The sequence below is a fragment of the Ricinus communis genome, chromosome 8, assembly GCF_019578655.1.
Source record: "Ricinus communis isolate WT05 ecotype wild-type chromosome 8, ASM1957865v1, whole genome shotgun sequence".
NCBI lineage: Eukaryota > Viridiplantae > Streptophyta > Magnoliopsida > Malpighiales > Euphorbiaceae > Ricinus > Ricinus communis.
The window spans coordinates 3,960,908-3,979,288 of NC_063263.1; the positions used below are offsets into that span (position 1 = coordinate 3,960,908).

General features: G+C 41.5%; 2 long non-coding RNA genes across 2 annotated transcripts in view; one reads left to right on the forward strand and one right to left on the reverse strand.

Moving 5' to 3' along the window:
- The window catches only part of LOC125370816, a 22,787-nt gene continuing 4,406 nt past the window's right edge, over positions 1 to 18,381 (forward strand). Inside the window, exon 1 of the long non-coding RNA XR_007216897.1 lies at positions 1 to 1,747. This is a non-coding gene — a long non-coding RNA (uncharacterized LOC125370816). The remainder of the gene's footprint in view (positions 1,748 to 18,381) is intronic.
- Positions 10,516 to 18,381, reverse strand: part of LOC125370814 — a 19,219-nt gene continuing 11,353 nt past the window's right edge. The window contains exon 2 of the long non-coding RNA XR_007216895.1: positions 10,516 to 10,589. This is a non-coding gene — a long non-coding RNA (uncharacterized LOC125370814). The remainder of the gene's footprint in view (positions 10,590 to 18,381) is intronic.

The following is an 18,381-nucleotide window of genomic DNA, read 5'->3' on the forward strand; positions in this document are numbered from 1 at the left end:
TAAATCCGATAAAAAAAAGAAAGATAGAAGGTTGGACACCAATTAAAATCTGGAATATGGGAGAATTCGCCCTCTTTCAATGGAGGTGTGGCCGGTAGTTATCAATTCATTCTATTGCCATTTTCCTTAACTGATTGGAGGATCACCTTTGACCTGCCCGAACTGCTAATATAGCTAGTTTGCATGCCGATCATTTCCTAGAGGTAGGAGCGGTCCCCTTTCAGTCAAAGTCGTAGAAGGTCCAGTTGCTTCTTGCTTTTGCTTGAGTTCTTGTCCCTGCTTTCCTGAAGGAAGGAATTTTTTTGTTGCTCAAATGAGCGATTTCTCTTTCCAAGCCGTCGAATTCTTCGATTGGGGAATGGGGGCTTTTCACAGCGATTTATGCCAACCCTGTTGAAGCTTTGAAAGATAAATTATGGGAAGCTTTGTTGAAGGAGGCAGATAAAATTGATAAGCCTTGGCTTCTTGCGGGTGATTTCAACACTTATAAATCCCTAGACGATAAATGGGGAGGCTCTATAGATTGATTAAGTAAAGATTTGTTATGATTACAGAACGGACAGGTCGTTTCATCGAAGGATCAACAGAGGAGACGGGGACACATTAGAAGAAGTGTTTTCATCCTAGTCAAGAAATGGAAATTCACTCTTTGTTCACCCGCCCAAGTTCAGATGATAGAAGAAGAAAGAAAGGACAGTGTGGTTCCAGGTGCCGTCGCGTCATTGAGATCTGCGCTGCGGGTGGCAGGGACTTCGACTGCCTTGTATCGGGTGAAGAGAAGGGGTGGTAGGCTTAGTAGGGCTCGAACCTACAATATCACGCATGAGATTCCAGAGGGTCCATTACATCCACCAACAGAGGGTCCATCCTCCACCAACTGCTATCATCCCTGGGCCGACAACACGTACTCCACCTTCCTTACTCAGTCCAGAACCGGCATAACAGACCCAAAAAGTAATTCATTCAGGCCGAAGGAAAAAGAAAGAGCTTACCAAATAAAATAATATTTTTTTAAGAAATTGAAGAAGGAATTGGCTTTTAAAAAGCAGGATTTGTTGAATAGGTTAGTTACATTAATAGATGTTCTTTGGCCCTCACTTTAGGGCTATCTTTCACCGTTGACAGACATGGTTCAACGTGACAGGTACGGTTCCTCAATCAATAGATGACTCAAGGTTGTTGTTTTCTATCTGCTATGGGGAAGGAGGACAGAGCTTTCGAGCGGAAATACAAAATTTTGAATGGTTATAAACAGATTCCTTTCTTACTACCCAGTCTATATGCAATACACATGCAGTCTGTGTTATCATAGAAAGGCGGTCTCAAGAGATGGAAAGCAACAGACCGGTTCCTGCAAAGAACAACTTGAATTAAACCATTGGGCGACGGCTTTCCTTTCCAGAAGGAATGACTCTATCGCCGGCAGCACAACCACTCATTCGTCCTGACTAAATAGTAGAATCTATCTCTCAGCGATTCTTTTCTCCACTAATAACCCCTTCCCAACAGCATCGGTAAAATCCCTATAAAAAAAGAATATGCCGGAATGGTGGGGAAGGAGGCCCTCCCTACTTTAATGGAAAGGGGGGAATCGCCTTTCTTTCACCTCAGTAGTGAGCGTTACTAGATCTGATTTAACTGAATATGGGACTTGGATATGCTCTTGCTCTCGGCAGATATACTGGGCGAGATAGTGACAAAGGGGAAACTCGAACTTGTTTTGTTTGCAGAAGCATCTATGGACCAGGTTCGCCAAGGACTCAAAAATGTTTGCCCCGCCTTTCTGATCTTTTTCGTATTCCGATCGAAGAAAGAAATGCTCTCTAGCCCGGCAAAGGGGATATCAAGATTCACGTGCGAAGGGCACTAATTGGAGAACAAATTCGTTCTATCTTTAGCGCACTCATTCTTTGAATCAAGAAAGCGGGATCGACTAAAACGTAAAGTCATCTCATGCAGGTTCGAATCCTGCCCTTATGCTGAAAGATTCCAATTTAAGGGCTTTTCTTGACTCAATCGCTCACGTCCGAACCCATCATTATTAGATCGATATCCAGTTCCCCCAGCGGTAGAGACAGTTGGATAGGTACCCCCAGTAGTTGCTTCAGCTAACAAGAACCAAAAAGACTGAGCTGAGGGAAGCCCTATGAGTCACTCAAACGGCGGTAGGAGGGCCCTTGATCTATCATCAATAGAGGGAGCAAAAAAAAGGGCTTTGCTCCCCTTTACAATATGAAGAAAGAAATAAGGGTCGAAGTTTAGACCGCTCACAGTAGCGCTTAGTTTTCTCTAAGTCACTCTGCGAAAACGGTTTTCTGACACCTGCGCTTCCGCAACGATAGTAACTCACTAGCCCTAGCGTAAACTGAAACACTCTCTTTTCCAACCAAAGCCGCCATCCAGATTCAGAAGCGGAAGGGGACCGCTCCTACCTCTGGGAAACGATCGGCACGCAAACTAGCTATATTAGCAGTTCGGGCAGGTCAAAGGTGATCCTCCAATCCGGGGAGAATCGAGAGGGACCTAAGCGGAGCCGATGAGTGATACGAACAAAGGGGTTCCATAAGTAATTGGAGGGACCTGCATGATAAATACCGCTAAAGCCTAATACTGCGAAGGAAATTAAGTGAAGTACGCCAGATACAAAGTATGGAAAGTGTCTATAACTTCCCCACCAGGGCCTACCCCCCAACCTAGAGTAGCTAGGTGGGGAAGTAAAATTAATCCTTGTTCATACATTGGCTTCTCTGGTACAAAATGAGCCACTTCGAATAGGTTCATTGCTCTGGCCCAGAATACGATTAATCCAGCATGGGCTACATGGGCTCCCAATAGTTAAACCCGATCACTCTCGTTCCCGCAACCTGGTAGGTAACTTTTTTTACTTTTTATGTAGACAAAGTGAACAGGGGCAGAATCCAAGTAGGCGACGCGAATCTATGCTTTCTATGTTTCAATCGGATACCAATTGCTTGGATGCTCGATCAGGACCCTAGCTTTATTGCATTGCAAGCCAAAAAATGATAACAAAATGATAACACACATTCTAGTTTTTGGCTTGCAATTGAATTTCTCATACCTATCTCTTTGATCATGGGCTACCAATTCCACTTCCACCACTTCGACTGATGCGGACGCGGTCCAAAAACACACGGGTTTCAACCTCTTTAACTTGAATTTGATCCTGGATGTTGAAGAGGCAAAAGAGAGCCATTTCCAATACAGATTTTTGAATGGAATGATAAAGAGAAGAAGAGAGAAGATTACCCAGAATTATGAGATAGGACTTGTCCGGGTGTAAAGGAAGAAAGTTAGAGAGTTCCACATGCCACCCGCTGAAAGTTTCGACTAGCGTAGCATGCTTCGTCTGGTCCCTCCATGAGGAAAGGGCTGGCAATGGCTTGATTCTGAGTCCTTACTTTTCTGAAAGCTTCGAATGACTTGTTAGGGTTGAATGCTTAGGCTTTCAGATTCTCTTTCGCCTCGCACTTCGGGAAGGCTTGGAGGTGTGAATTCGGTATGGTCACATGATCCAACATTTTCTCATTTCGTCTTGAGAAAAAGAATATGTAATGGAAGTCGCTCGCTAGGGCATTACAGGCTGCCCCTTTCGGTCTGGGTTTTCCACCTTCGTTAGATGAAAGAGCACCGTCTTCTCTTATTCCTGAAAACATCTGCAGAGCAGTTATTACAAAAAGACTAGCATCTCTAATAGGAAAAGCAAGGTGGTTGAAGTGAAAAATATCTAGCACATAGAATGAATTCGATTGGGACTACTGTAGGCCCGAACTCGATGTCCAACTGAATGAGGTTCTTTTTTTCCTTTTTTCACTGACATAGGCAGCAATGGTCATGCCCGATGGGGGATAGGAAGGAAGAACCACTGATAGCATTTGCAGCTGCTTCTTTCCGATCGATATACAAGGGGTTGGACGGTACGGTTCTTCTTTTCGTTTGTTTACGTGGCAAGAGAGGTTTATTATCCAATAGCAGGTGCTACTTTTTGAGGGTAGGGGCCTTCTTCGAACCTATTCAACAAATCCTACTTTTTGAAAGCCAATTCCTTCCTCAATTTCTTAAAAAAAATGTTATTTTATTTGGTAAGCTCTTTCTTTTTCATACTCATTGTGCCTTTGGACGAGACGACGTGATATACTACGATCACGTATAGAAGTGCTGCCCTTCGGCTCGGCAATATGGAACCTCTCAACAGCTCTCGTTCTTTTATGAGGTCCTATCGGGATAGGTAGGCCCAAGCCTTTCCCTTCCCCCCGACCGAGCCTCACTCTTTCTTTATTCTATAACGTATTCCTTGGTCCTATTCCGTACCGCGGGGTCAGTAAGAAATCCATATATGTCTAAAAGGGGGGTTCATTTTTTAATGGACCGAGGAAAAGGCTGAGGTTACCTTATAATGCCAATGCTTTTCACATATGGAGATGGACGAGAGAAGTTTTGTCGTTGAGAAAAGTTGGGAAAAGAACCAGAAGAGGAAAAGTAGCCAACGAGCCTTACACGAGAAGTTCCAAGAGATTCAAAAAAGAGACACTTACTGGTTCAACATTAGAGCCAGCCAAAGATGGTAAAGTACTTTATACTGCCTCTGCCTTAAAAAGAAAAGGTATTACACAAACCCAACAAATTGGCTGGCTGCTTCAAAAAACTGAATCCACGGCTTCAAAGTAAACTCGATAGACTGATTCGACCAGGAAAAAAAACTTCTAACCAGAAATATCTTAAGAGAAGAGCCTCTTTCTTTAGTCATCGAGTGAATCAATCAAGCGTCGGGCCCAAAGAACTCTCTAATCATGCACCGAAATGGGGCCGGAGGAAGAAGGGAGGTCTGCACAAACATCTTTTAACATGTCAAATATTCACTAACGAAAATGGGTTTCTATCATGAGTTTCAGCTCCCTTTTAGAGAATCTTTCTCATTGATATTTCCAATCCTTTTATTTTGTAGGCCCAGCCCAACTTTATAATACTCGAATATATGCCTTTCTTTAGACGGCTCACGCTTTAGCCTATATCTGTGAACCAGATAGGAGTTTCGATTGGGATAGTCTCCCTTCGAATGCCTTCCTTAGGAAGATCCCTTGAGTAGAGTGCCCATCAATCCTCGATCTCTTTATGCGGATCTGCAGCTTTCGGATCTCAGAGAGATCTATAAGAATTTGCGAGAGACGGTGAATTTTTTCGATAGTTTTAGAAACAATCAAATATATTCAAATATCAAAAGTTTTGTGAGGCACACTACAAAGCGAAGCTGGGCCTCAACGGAAAGATGACTCCTGAAGTTTAGTAGCGTGCTCGATCGGCGACAGAATAAGGAAGTTTCCCCTGATCAAGAAAGAAGGTCAGCGACTAGTCGTATTGTCATCAGATGAATGACTAGCCTTAGGCAAGAGTAGAATAGGCAAAGGCTGACGAAGGAAGGGAAAATCAAAGTCAATCCTTCAGGAAAGCCTAATGGAAGGCGTCAGTCTAAGTAATCGGTAGCTATAGAGTCTCGCATTTCCTTCTTCCAATAATTTGACTAATCCACAAATGAAAATTCCCTTGTATTTGTGAGAAATGAAAAACGAAAATAAAAATAAGAAGGATCCCCTTGAAATTCTGCTATTTGATATTTGTCTCCCTTTCACAGAAAATGGTTGATGTATTTTTTTATTGGATTATTGGATTTTGATCCGCATTCCCGGCGGTTGAAGTTGCAGCTAGAGTTCTAAGAGTTGCAGTCATTATTTCTGCTTTACTTTATTCTGCCTCTTCTTGCAAGCCTCTTGCAGTTCCTGAGTCCGTGTAATACATTAAGCGTGTGTAAGAAAGGCCTAATCCTTTTTTTTCCGAAAGGGTTAGAACCGGTGGAAGTTCCCCACGCCAATCCCATTTTTTTTAGCAAGTTCGGGAACATTGTGAGAATGAGAAAGGGCGGCTGCCCGTTAACTTTCCGGAAATGGCAAAAATCTATGACACTGGAGTAGAGAAGATTATGTCTCACGATCTGGAAATATCTGCGAGATATGGTGGAGGAGGTGCCGTGAAAATCTAGGAGTGTGAGCAGTACGAGCTGAAAGGCTCCCATACTATTTGGAAGGGGGGCATAGATGCCAAACAAACCTGACCCTTATCTATCGTCGTAGAAGTTATTCCTAGGAAAGATTATGGTTCTCGGGTATCGAGCTGGTTGCGGGCGGAGAAAGAGCGGACGTGGGGACTCGGGTCGGGGCGCAGCCTAACTAAGAAAGCCACTTTGAATCACCCTTCTAGTTGACAACCCAGGAAGCTTAGCAAACTCGTTACTCCTTATTAATCTTACTCGAACGGTGGTCGAGTTTAAACATAATCTCATCTCCCGGTGGGAAAGCAAAGAAAAGATGTTATGTTTCTATCTCAATTGGTCAAATAAGAACCCCTCGTGTAGTTGTAGTTAGTTTCTCACACAGGAAGTGATCCTCAAACTTGAGCTAAAGGTAATGAATGACCTGAGACACAGCCCTTTCCTTTCATTTTTTTGAAGTAAGAGTAATAGCAAATCTGAGCTCGGAGCTCGCCAATCAATCTTTGAGCGGGGCCAGTGCGTGGCGAACAGAACGGTTCATCAAGCCATTTCTCGCCTCAACCCCCTAAATAGGAAGAGGGGTACTAAATAGGGGCTAATTGCTTCGCACCTGACTGTGATAGCCCTCTCGATACCTTATTGTAGCTTTGTAACTAGTGGCCGGTTTCCAATCACATAGGAATGCTCGCTTGGCTGCTTACCAATCCTTTCTCAGAAAATTCCTCGCACATCAAAAAACTTATAGTAAAGCGAAGGAGACCCACTTCCCACTTCTCCTTCCCCGCCCAGTGGGAAGTAATGAGGCTAGTCTCCCCCCTGAATGAAGAAGTAGTGGGCCCTCTTCCCTTCGACCCTTTATTTAGATTCTTTCTATTTTTGAATTCTTTATCCAATTTCTAAAAAATATCTCTTGCAAAAAAAAAAGATAGAAGATCCATTTTCCCACGTTGTTCGTCGGTTAAACCAACGATTCTCTTCTTAAATCAAAGTAATAGAGAGGTCTTTTCCCTGCCCCGATGATGCGAACTTCTCATTCTCGCCCATAGAGGTGAAAAAAACGTTTTGCACGCTAATCTCTAGTTCCTTCAGAAAATCCGACATAGCTTAGATCCATCGCCTTTAAAAAGAAATATATATATATAAGTTACGACTGTCGCTCTTCAGCAGAAGACCATAGGACCAACCCTTATCGTCTGCAATACGTACAGAACTTAGGTATTCAAAAAGAAACAATTGATTACTAGTGATCCATATAATTTAAAGTAGATCCAATCAAAACACGATTTTGGAGGTTTTCCTTGAGAAGACCAACTTCTACACAAACCCTAGCTACGTTGGGGCGTGAGACAAGCTTCGTTTAAAAAAGAGAGATTTTGGCTTGAATACGACTCTTTTTTGGAGGTGGTGTCGACCTCTTGGAAACAAGCGGCCTAGGGATCCCCGTTATACCGTTTCTTTTCTAAATTGAAACGACTTAAGGGGGACCTCAATTTCCTTACCACCCACATCTGGTAATCCTGAACATCGCTGTGAATTGAATGGGTTTTCCCCTGCGAGTTATTAAAATACCCTTTTTAGAATCCTTTTTAATTAAGCGAGTACTAGTTACATGGAGTGGGATAGGAGCGAATAGAGTGCTAGACAATTTTCAAGCATCCCTTGGAAAGAAAAGGTAGCACCGAAGAAAGGAAAAAGCGAGATGGTGGTTTTTGTTGTTCCCGCGAAGCGAAGATCATTCGCTTGGCGAATGAAGTGAGTCAACCTCTTTTTGGCTTCGGACAAACAATTGTTTTCGCTGGTTTGAGGGTTGAGGAGAGTCCTTTTAGTTAATCTTAGCTGCTACCCTACAACTCCCAGCTCTAAAGGCAGCTACTGACTCGATAGCTCAAGTTGACTCGACTGGGATTCTTCTTGTTCCGCTGTGAATGGTATCATTATTGTACGAAGGTGCTAGCTTTTATCCTCCACTCTCTAACTAAAAGCCGGTCTAAAAAGTCTATTTTTTTGAGAGAAAAGGGATTATACTAGAGCGCGGCTATGCGAAATGGACAACAAAAAGGGGGCCTGTCATCCTCTAACCGGGCGGGCGAAGGGTCCAAAGGACACGTAGCCGGGGGCAAGTCACAAAAATCCAATAATTCCATTTTCCTTCTTGTTCATCAATCGGGAATCAAGACAAACCGGGCACTACGGTAAGACGTGAAAACAGACGATCCCATTTTGACCTCGATATGTGGAATTGTCTCTTACTATTCCACATTTTAGCTTAGGCTTTCTCTGGCTTTTCTACTCGTCTGGCATTCTGTTCTCCTTTGTCTTATTATTTCATTTTAAAACATCTTTTTTTGTTATTATTCCTTTTAGTAGGTTGAAAATCTAGCTGGATTTAGGGCAGGGGTGGGGAAACGTAGAAATGAGTTCATGCCACTACGATCTATATGGAAGGGCAGTTTTGTTGATTCATTCCTGTTGAGAATGAAGAAGAAGAGAGATCTTCTTTTGAACAGGAAAATTAGGTCACGTATGGATCCAAGATCCAACAAGATATCACTTCCTTCTTCTTTTATTGAGTAACGGCTCTGCTCATACTGAGGTTGTGCCGCTGCTCGGTAGTTGATCTTCCATTGTTCGGGAGCGGTGAGAGTGTTTGGATTGAGAACAGGTCCTTGATGCTCTCCGAAATTCTTTCGTGGCTTTCCAGAAGGTTGGCAAAATCTTGACTGGTTAATGTGGCCGCTCTTGAATAGAAATTTGGGCCACGGGGGTCCTCTCTTCCATTAAAGTAGGGGAGCGGTAAGGATCGGAGGGGGTGGAGTGGAGGGGGAGACGCTCGGTCTCTACCAGAGATGTAGCCAAAAAAAGCCTCAAAAGGTGGGTTTCTCAGTCAGATCCAACGGATCCCTCCAACTCTGTGTGCACGTTTCCACAAAAGATAAAGGCTTTTTTCATTAAATGGGCTTCTTTGTTGGGGGTAAATGCAAATTTTTGACTTTTGTGATAAATAGTGGAATTTGATACATGGATGTTTACGTAATGAACACTTTTTAGTGCTCCATCATTAGTGATAGGGTTGGGACGATAGACCTAGTGCTTCCCTACGTTGGACGTATGTTCCGCGGTTAAACCTTATTCTATTATTGACCAATCCTGGCCTTATTTTGAGTCTTTCTTTCAGATTGCTTCGGAATTGAAAAAAGTGCTCTTTTTTTTTCATCAGCAAATTTCGCTCATCAAGTTCTTTTTTGATCTGCCGCTGTTAGAACACCACAATATTCGTCCTTTTTGGATTAATGCTCTCAATGGTGAATCGATCATTCGATATCCTTCGCAAAAGACTAGGATGGGAAACAAAACGGAATGTACCGGATTTTTAGCACATGCAACCATCAAACTAGAGACCAAAGCAGGGCTCGACAAAACAAAAAGTATCATGGTACGTCGTCCTTCCCTGAAATGGAACTTTTAGACGACTAGGAACGGGCAAATAAAAAATTTCACTTCGAATTTTGGACCTCAACATCCTGCTGCTCATGGTGTTTCACGATCAGTATTGGAAATGAACGGAGAAGTGGTTGAACGTGCGGAACCACATATTGGATTACTCCAGTGCGGCACGAAGCCGCTGACGTCGAGTCGGAAGACCATCATCTCTATCCGGGTACGTGGCTTTAAGTGATAGGGGATTTAAACCTAAAGACTTTTTTAAATGGGGGGGGGGGGGGGGGGGGTCAAAAGAAACCGAGGATATGGCAAAAGCATCTTTTTGGATCGAATGGGCTTCTTTGAATTCAAAAGGGAATTCTCAATTTTTTGTTTTTTTTTTAGACTTTCTAAATTCTATTAGAAATTTTTATTTTTTATTTATATTTTTATTTAAAATTTTTTCATTTTTTAAAAGCAGTCGTCGATATCGTCAGCAGACTGTTTAGTTTCTTGTTCGAGCACCGATATAGGCTAAAGAATGGATTCCTCATCAAGTTTGATTGTCAATGGGTACATTTGTAGAAATGTATGCTAACAAATTTTTCATTTTATAGGTTCTTTATGATATAGTGGTCCAACAAGTCCGAGCACTATCAGTAGAAATGAGCACGTACAAATAAACCAAACTCTCAGGCTGAACTTAGCACTATGAGCTCCAGAGAAAGGCTTTGATTATGGTTGCCTGAAAAAGATCTTTTCCCCATCAATGTTGAATTGAGAAAAGCGAGGATCTGAAAGAGTCATTGAGAAAGAAATTAAGGTTTGGGATGTTTATAAATCCATTCTTCTAGCCTTCCTTTCGATTAATTGGCTAAGGGACAAAAAAAGAAGCTTAGTTAACAGAGACCGGAGGACCAAAAGAGGTTATTAAAGGTACAGTGGAAGGCGAGCTATCGAGTTGGCTTTCGATTCGAGATGTCGATTCGTTTTCCGCCCCAAATGAGATAGGGAATTTGTAACCCCCTTTTTTGACTTTTTGGCCCTTCATCTTTCTGAATCGAGGCCCAGGCTGGCTCGCGTCGTTCCAACAACCGTCGGGGAGCACCTCCCTCTGTTGCAATAGAAATCGAGAATGGAGGTGACTCGCTAGCCTTTGGTTGGGGCTTAGTTACTTAGTTACGACTTCTTCTTTCGCTTTGAGAAGATTGGTGCCTAGACTAGTGCTTTACTCTATTTGCGAAGAAAGAAAACCTTTATTTCGGTCTAACTCGATTCTAAGACTAGTAATTCCTATGTTCTTCTCCTTTTAGGTTTAGGTTCTTACATTTTTTCTTTCAATATTATAGAGTCCCGAGAAGTATGTAAGGGGTTATGCCTTTGTTTTGCTCTTCCACATATTCGGATCTACTGAGGAAAGCTATTGATTTAGAAAGTCGAAAAAGAAAAAAAAAGTAAAAAATAAAAGATACCTTTGAATGCCTAAATATAGATACTAGGATGTCTCTTAGTAATGACTAATGACTTTTCACCTGATTTGGGAGAGAGTTAGAGTAATATAATATGTTAAATGTAAAACATAAAGTAGCCCCATCTAGGAACTTTTAATTAAGAAAGGAATACAGCATCAGTTTCAAGCCCTCAAGCTATCTTTTATTCCATTCAGTCAGTTTCGCAAGCCAGTAGTAAGCCTTTGGTTAGGAAAGCCTGCTTTCTTATCCTACGGAACAAACTTGCTACTTTTGATTAACTTAACTCGTCGCTACTTCTGACCCCTCTACGTACCCTCTCTTTCTCAATCTGACCCTTCCATGTACCCGACACTGATTCCCAAGCAGAGGGAGTCGAATAAAAGATACCTTTGAATGCCTAAATATAGATACTAGGATGTCTCTTAGTAATGACCAATGACTTTTCACCTGATTTGGAAGAGAGTTAGAGTAATATAATATGTTAAATGTAAAACATAAAGTAGCCCCATCTAGGAACTTTTAATTAAGATAGGAATACAGTCTCCTAACTACGAATCTACAACTCTTTTTACTGAGCGAGACTCCATCCATATCTCTTCCCTACTAGTGGGTTATTCTTCATTTATTTTTCCATTCTATCATTTGTTTGACAGCTTCTTAAACTAGGCTCCATTTTAGATAGGTTTTCGGTCTTAATCAAGATAGGTCGGATAATGAAATAAAAAAAGACTTTTTCAACAGGAATGCATCAACAAAACTGCCCTTCCATATAAATCGTTGTGGCATGAACTTTGTCAATAGATTCCTAGCCTTCCTATTGATCCAAAATGTTTTTCAAGTTTCATTATTTTGACGGCGAACCAACCGGTAACGTACTTGCGATGAATCTTCGGTAATAGTTCACGAGCCCTAAAAATGATCTTAGCTCACTCACCTTGGTGGGTGCTTGCACTCCTCGTATGACAACTTCTGGACACTCATGCCCGATCGTGAGACTGCCTGTTGAACGTCCGATGGCACCTTGCTCCGACCTGAGCTATGCAACAACGAGATCCCCCTTGATCCTTGCTTCCTTCTTTGTTCCGATAATCTATTTAATTAGTTTTTTTTAGTACTGGTAGTCTTTAGCCTTGAGTTCTCATCTATCTATCTGTAGAGGTCACCCCCTGCAATTCAATTGGGACAAGGGTCTCAGAGGCTCGTGGGGCTTGCTGGCTGAGAGGAGAAGAAAAAGAACGCATGCATGGAGTCTGTCGGAAATGAAAAAATCTATGAAAAGACATCTAAGGCTAAGAAAGAATTCAAGAAAGTCCATTACTTAGAGAAGTGGTGATCTCGTCTTGCTTGCTGGGAGAGAGGAAGCTTCCGGACCACCTTTTTCCCCATAAGCTATAAGGGTGAGCTATATGTATAAATTCCGTGAGCAGCGATTGAACTGAACGTTCCAAGTGCATCCAGCAGGAATCGAACCTGCTAGTCTTTTTATAATAACTGCTCTGCAAATGTTTTCAGGAATAAGAGAAGACGGTGCTCTTTCATCAGCCCTTTTGCTATTTACTTGCGATAAAAAAAGTCCAGTAATCCGGTATACTCCTCATCCTGCTTTTCCCTTCAGCAGGGGGTTCGCGTGAAATCGTGGTGGAATGCCTACCACTTATCCTCTATGATATGAGCAATCTCAATGAAATATAGAGGTCCGGAAGAGCTGACGCCATCCAGCAGACTACCCCAAGACTCCCCGAGAAAAGGGCCCTCACTCCAAATGTAATAATGGCGAAGGCAAGACCCCCAGAGTTCTTGCTTAAGTTCACGAATCCTTTCTTGTAATTCAAGATATTCTTCATTTCGTCGATTCATTTCAACTTCATTGTTGTGCTGCTGCTGCCATAACTGGTTAAGTACCATTACGAACTCAATATATACGAGTGTTATTCCGTGAAATAACTCGAATTTTAAATCATTCACTTGCTTTAACTACTCATGCTATGGATGTGGGAGCCTACCAGAAACCATCCCTCTACTCTAGGGGGTGTACACAGACCTGCGAGATAGTCATTCTTACACCGCTCCTTTAGCTACACATGGTGTGTCATGTAAACTGTAATTGATAAATTGAGCATTAGCAGTTTCAATTCTATAGATAAAGGATGATTCTTCATCTCGAATCGGGATCAAAGGAGGGTCCTTTAACGGGACTTCTTCGATAAACACTACTGAGATTCAAACTCCACTACCAATCTTTCAATCTTTTTTAACTTGTATTGGCTAGATCTTTCTTATTCAACTATTCTTTCTCGCCAGAAGGAGATGTCCTTGTAGTGTTTCGAGCGGGGTAAGCTTCCCCCGTGGCAACGATCACATGAACCCTAGAAAACTCCTGCTTACTCTACTAGATGAACATGACGAGGTCTTATTGCATTACTTTTTTTTGAATTCAAACATATCTATCTCAATCTTATGGCAATTTCCTCTTCAACTCAGCGCTTTATATTTATAGATAGGCATTTTTATTGAGAATGCTTTAAGGTCCCACCCACCTTACCTTTAAAGAAAAATTGGGTCACGTAGGTCTTCGATTTGCCCTGTCTCCCATCCTTTTTTTAAATTCCCCGGTTAACAACCGCAGACCCCCTTTTGTTGTTCATTCTTAGCTTCCCAAGAGCTCTTATCGACGGATTGAGATAGATGAATCAATGGAACTTTGGGGAGGAGTCCTCGTTTTCAAGGAAAGGCCTTCTACCCTGAAAAATCTTACTTGTTCCAAACGACACGATGCAGGGCATTTGAGAGACTAGCACGCTTTCTATTCTATCATCTGTAAGAAATTCCTCGTTTACTTGCCAAACCTTCTTCTTAAAAATGCTAAACACACACCATGAGTTCCCATATGACATAAGCGCTCTTGAGTGGGCTGGACCATTCCATAAAATCTTTGAGAAGGGGCCCAATCTCGTATTTGATGGTCGAACGATGAACTTAAGCTACAAGTAGGTGAAGTGGTTGGATTTTGCAGTTGCTTGTTCGACCACACGGATGTGATTCTAAGAGCCGAGAATGAATACCACACAGAAGAGTCAAGACCAAGCTCCCTAATAGAATGTTTAACCAATCCATTCGGATCGGTAGAATTAGTGATGCCAGACCGATTTCCTATGAAAGGAAGGCTACGTCAGGGGATTAGATGAATGTGACTGAGCAAATAAATTCAAAAATAATACTAATTAATGTCTAACTATGCCCGATAGTCCACCATACCACAAATCAAAAGGATAAAAAATTAGGATTATTCAGGCGTTTGCCTCTTTGTTCAAAAGAAAAAAAAAGACGTGGGTGGCATTATGACTGGAGTGTCAGTTAGAAATTTTCTTATAATGTTTGTTCGAAAAAAAAGCTAGGAGCGCATCATCGGGGCAGGGCAAAAACGAACATAGGATCAACATCATGGCCCTTTTCTTATTTCTTTTATTTGTGTCCCGTCCGTTGTGTGTTTTTTTTAAGGCTTATCCGGGGACTGCTGCTCTAGGAATCATAGAGATGAGGCTCAGGAACAAGCACTCAAACGAGGCGGGGAATGCTCTTAGGGCTAAATAACTCAAAGCAAACCGGCAGCCAAAGACGAAAGATATGGCAAGAACGGCCCGCATTTTTAAAAATATGGTCGCATGGTAGTACTCGAGAAACTAAACCCATCAAACCTATGCTACCTCCTCAATAGACCAGATCAATGTTCCTTGAAACCTGCAACAAAATTACCCATAATCATAATATCAGTTGGTGGAAACTAAAATGATTCATAAGAAAGAAAGATACCGCGTAGAGAAACGCTCGAATTTATTTCCTAAGCGGCAGATAATTGCGACTCTTGTGTAAAAAAATATAGAATGCCAAGTGCGGGTATTTTACTTGCATTCTTAGAAAGATGAGCCTCTATAACTGAACATAAGATAATAAAATCTAAGCCTCGATCTTCAAAGAAGACTGACTCCTCCTACTCCTTTAGGATAGGATCGTTGTTGGTCCTTTTCTTTTGACATAACATTCTCAGCCGCTCAAGAGTCAAGAGATTGATTATCTCTCTCTTTATGCATTAAAATTAAGTAGCAGAGTGACTACTTATTTCTGCTTGCTTCTTATTCTCGCCCAGCCGTTTCTTTTTATTTGATTATTATTTAGAATCCTAGACTAAAGAAGAAGCTCCTGAATCAGCGCAGGGCCAAATTAGCAGCAGGAGAACTGTACTAACCTGCCGCCGGTGACTTTTTCAGGGCTCCGCGCATGATATTTAGTTGAATTTCTCTTTCGCTCCTTTGTTCGCGGAGCGACATACCAGAAAAAAGAAAGGGTACCAATGAAGCCGACCATTAATGACTAGTTCGAACACCAGGAGCGGTCTGATCCCTTATTTGATCAGACACTTGAATTAATTAAGGTTTATGAGTCAAATGTGCATCCTAAGATGCATGGGTAAGCTTCTATAGGTAAGGCCAAACTTCGTCGGGTTTCCTAAGTTCGCCAATTCTCCTCTGAACCCTCGATTCGATTGTTTTCCAAGAATGTTGAGCCGGGTATGTAAGTCATGTATCTGGGAGGAACTTAAAAAAAGGGCTTTCATAGGCTTAAGTCATCAATTCCATTTCTTTTTTTCGGTATGGGCGAAACCTTTCCGAAAGGCGAACAGCTGGCATTGCAAGCAAATAGAGAGCCTCCGCCCGTTTGAGTCGCGTTATTCTAATTTGAAATAGATATAGAATATTCTATATCTATCTATAAATAATAAGATAATCATTTTTTTTTTAATTCTTCATTCCATTCCTGGGGTTAAAGAAGAGATCTCTCCTTCTTTTTTCTAATATAATTAGAGGATCAAATGGTTTACAATAATGCTAAAAAAAATGAAATGGATAATTAACCCATTACTTGAACAACATCAATCGATGAAGCTGATACAGAACTTCAATCTCTTGTAACTACGGTAACCCAATGATGATGGATCAAATACCATAATCACCTCCTTTTTCCATACATATCAAACGGGAAATTCGTAGTGGACCCTTGTACTCCCTAACTCAGTGGCCGGTTCGATCATCTAGTAGGGTTCATTAGTTTCCGGTACTACTTGCTGAGATCAGCATAAAAGAAAATTCAAATCAAAATTAAAATAAATAAAAATGAAAAAACTTTAAATAAAAATAAAAATAAAAAATAAAAATTTCTAATAGAATTTAGAAATTCTAAACAAAAAAAACAAAAAAATGAGAATTCCCTTTTTGGCTTTTCACTGAAACCAACACGCCTAAACCCCACGGAGCGGTAGGTGCTTTCACTCGGCTTTTTAGTTCGACATTCCCTTTCGCTTTATCTTCCGGGTACAGGCTTAGATTTAAATCCTTCTTGTGTGGGATGCGATTGACGGGTTATTGCCATCAGAAAACTTTAGTTGGCTAAGGAGAAAACGTGTTGGCATACCATTTCTGGATATGGTGGAAGAGTCCATAGAATGCTATGCCTTGATAGCAAAGCCAACTAGCAGAGCCAATGCGAGGATCGGTGGGATGAAGCAGCTATTCCCGAAAGAGTGCTTCTCTCAATTGAAATAGTTCCTCCTCTCTTCTTCTTCTTTATCTTTAGTGAGTTAAGCTATAAAGAAAGCTTTCCTGCGCTTGCCCTTTACTTTGTAAATATGAAACTACTATATTTTCTTCTTTATTAAAGTATAAACTCGCCTCTCCACTCCCCCTCCCTTCCGTCCTGTCAGATAATATCCCTGACTTTGACATAGAAGGGAATCTCAACCATGTACACAAGAGCAGAGCGAAGTACGAGGGTCGATGCAATTTAAGCGTGAGCTCAAGTAGAGCAGTTTAATGAAAGTACTCCTACACCTACTAGAAACCTCTGCCCTAATCAACTGCTTTATAGTCGGTCATAGTTATACTGAGGAAAAGAAACTCCAACTGGAAAAACAAAAGGCAAAAAGACCGGAAGGCGATGTAACAGACTCCCCTGGGTCATAGAGAAAGAATAGAACTTGGAGCGAGAAAGACTTTTCTTTTTAAAGGCGATGGATCTAAGCTATGTCGGATTTTCTGAAGGAACTAGAGATTAGCGTACAAAACGTTTTTTTCACCTCTATGGGCGAGAATGAGAAGTTCGCATCATCGGGGCAGGTGCACCGGAAAAGAACGAGAACTGGGTCGATCTATTCTATGGCGAAGCATCCGAAGCATAACTGTACACTCACACGATCTTTGTCTGGATCGACTTTAAAGTAAAGTAGCTATGCTTGCCTTTTTCTTAGAGTGGATTGAGGAAGAAGTGGAACTCCGATGAGAACGTAGTCTTGCTGCATCTCCTGAAGGAGAAGGGGCTAACCTATCCTTAAAATAAGCTGGATGATCTGGAGTTAGATCAGCGAAAAAGAGTTCTCTTTGCGGGGTTTTCTTTTTTACGAGCTTCCCTTCCCTAAGGAAATTGATTCAACCATTCTTGGTCCCAGCCATACCAGATTCATTCCTTCTATTGAGACCTAGATTATACAGACTCTACTTAAAGAACCTATCGCTAGGAGCCTGTCGAGAAAGTAAAAAACTTTTATGTTACATTTTTTACTATTCTTCTCTTTTTGTCGATCTTGTTGTTGAAGCCGAATCCTCTCCAACTAGGAAAAATTAATGCAGCCCATACACAACCTAAAAGAAAAAAACTCGGGAATTTTCATTGCAATCACTTTTCCCTTCATAAATCAAATTGAAATCGGACAAGTTCGCATTTTCTCGGGAATTTTTGATGAAAGTCAATTCCCTTTCCTCCCCTTACTCAACCTCTATAAAAAAAGCCCTTTCCCCTTTTAATAATAATAAGGTAAGTCGGCGAATCGCCAAATCCTATCTTTCCTTGAAGTAAGTCCAGAGCGGGAGCAACTTCTACAGCTCAGACTCAACTCGATCACTTGAGGGGTGCTAAGTATCATAGGGGACCCGGATTTGAATACTCTTCTTTATAAAAAGGGGCTGAACATTTGTCTCTTATTTCCAAGGAACAATTGCCTTAAAAAATATTAAGTAGAAACGGAGCAGGCATCATCGGTAAAGTGATTCCCTCTTCCGGTAGCATTTTCATTCGTCTTGTTTGGTAAACGGGATGTTTACCCAGGCGTCCCGTTTAGAAAAGACCCTCGGTGAAACATTACGCTTTCTAGCTGAAAAGAATGCTCTTAACAACGAAGCATACGATGATTCCAGTTCTCGAGATCAATAGACATAGAGGAACCTACCTATATTTTCTCTATGCCCTCCCACCACCCATTCACTTTTGATTAAGCTCACAGGGAAGAATTCAAAGGAATTCTCATTTATTATTTTCTTGTTTTCTTTGGTATATACCAGGCAATGAAATATCTGTTGCGTATATAACAAGAGACTTTTACTT